This window comes from Oreochromis aureus, linkage group 5 (assembly GCF_013358895.1).
Source record: "Oreochromis aureus strain Israel breed Guangdong linkage group 5, ZZ_aureus, whole genome shotgun sequence".
Taxonomy (NCBI): domain Eukaryota; kingdom Metazoa; phylum Chordata; class Actinopteri; order Cichliformes; family Cichlidae; genus Oreochromis; species Oreochromis aureus.
The window spans coordinates 5,210,665-5,212,533 of record NC_052946.1 but is presented as its reverse complement, the minus strand read 5'-3'; the positions used below and the strand labels follow the sequence as shown (position 1 = coordinate 5,212,533).

Sequence of the window (1,869 nt, the reverse complement as noted above, 5' to 3'; positions counted from 1 at the left end):
TCAGTAGGTATATAATAGTATTATATAAGAAGGATTACATTACAATGCTGCTCCTCATGTTATGATTCAGCTGCAAATCTTTGCATTATATTGTTTTTGAATACCATGACTGTTGACTTTTCCCATCCTCCATCAGTGTGAGAAAGAAAACACAGGATTTTGCCATTGAACAACAAGAACTTTATTGAACTTTATCTGAACATTGTTGTATATGAACATCTGTGTGCAGGTGCATGCATGCTTGTGTGTGTGTAGCTATGTTTGTGTGTCTTTATTGACAGTCATTTTCCTTTCCCATCAGCAACATCGTCTGCCTGCAAAGACAAATGAAGAGAGGAGATTCTTAGTATTTGTTGCAGTAACTCATTTCATCTGATATTTCATTTCTTGTTGGCTGTGTTACTCTGTTAACTTACATTCACTGGCACACCATCATTGCTGGACTGAGGCTCTTTAACAGCTTCAGAAATCTCCAACTTCCTAGTTTCATCCTGTGACTCCAGGTCATCTTTTTCCACCAGTGGTGGTTTATTGCTTTTCACAGGGTCCTCAGGAATTGGAGTCCTCGCTCTTCTATCCATTTTCCTCTTCTTGTAAGGAGCCCACTTGATTAAGGACTTGCAATACTGTGTTGAAAGAGAAATTATTTTTAAAAATACGTAAAATATAAACAAAAACATTAAATGCAGTCCAGATGTTTGGTGCACATAGCGTGGCATGTTTCCAAAGACACACTGCATACAGAGGACACAATGTTGGAAGCATTAGTGATGTATATTATATAACTGGAATGTTCAGGGACAGGGACGGAAATTATGGAAATTTAGCTATTTGTATTGTATCATTGGAAGGACCAAGGATTAGGATCATAACAAAATGAAAGAGTTAGTGGTTAGGATTGCACTTACCTTGAAACAAATCTTTGCCAGTCTGCTGTACTCTCACCACACTCTGACGTTATTGCTCCTCCCCCAAGGTTCATGACGAGTCAGATCCTTCAGCCAATCACATGATCTAATTTGCCAACATAGTTCATGGTACCAGTACTTGGAATAGAAGACGACTCGTTTGGAATCTTTTCTATAATTAAAATAAATTAAATATGATTAAATTAATATATTAACAGCTTTTGGGAATCTTGTTAGTGCAACGTTTAACTCTTTTGAAATCACACCTTGTGAAAATGATCTTTGATTCTTGAAATTCTTGCTGGTAGATTCTCCAATAAAATAGCTTCAAACAGACATTTTTCTGAACTCATTCACAGCAGTACACTAACTACATCTAAGAAAGAAAATACGAATTTTAGGAATGAAACAGTTTAATATAATTTATATATTACAATTTATAGTTTGACTAATTTCTTATCTGGCTATTGGACATATAAAGTTATGTTGCAATGCAGGAAAGCATGACAGGAAAAGAATGGATGCTGTGTCGCAGAGATAAATCAAAGGGATAGACATCTCTATCTGATCAGTGTGATGTGGAGATTAAGACAAGGTAGGTGGAATGAACCACATTAACAGTGATAGAAAAAAGGAAATGTGAAATCAATAAATTGATCTCACATTTTTCCCGTTATCATTATCCAGTGGATCTAAGTGTCTGTTTGACTTGCTCACTTGCTTTTGAGTGACTGTTGTCCCTGTGGATACTTGGGTTTCCTCCAACAGTACAGAAGAGATTCATGTTAGGCTCATTGGTGATTCCTAACCAGCCATGGATAGAAAATGATTTAAGTGAAAAAAATAAATATATAAAGTGCTGTCCAAATGTATGGTTAAAATCTCATGTGGTCGTGGCTTGCAGTACCACTGCAGGTGAGACTGACGCACCTGTGCTGCATCTACGATCTTGCCTCACCAG

General features: G+C 36.8%; 1 long non-coding RNA gene across 1 annotated transcript; it reads right to left on the bottom strand.

Moving 5' to 3' along the window:
- Nucleotides 1-212: 212 nt before the first annotated feature.
- LOC120440192 lies at nucleotides 213-1,657 on the bottom strand. Its single transcript, XR_005613058.1, has 4 exons — nucleotides 1,626-1,657; nucleotides 909-1,080; nucleotides 417-626; nucleotides 213-314 (listed from the first exon to the last, which is right to left on the bottom strand). It is a non-coding gene; the product is annotated as an uncharacterized LOC120440192 (long non-coding RNA).
- Between the last annotated feature and the right edge of the window lie 212 nt (nucleotides 1,658-1,869).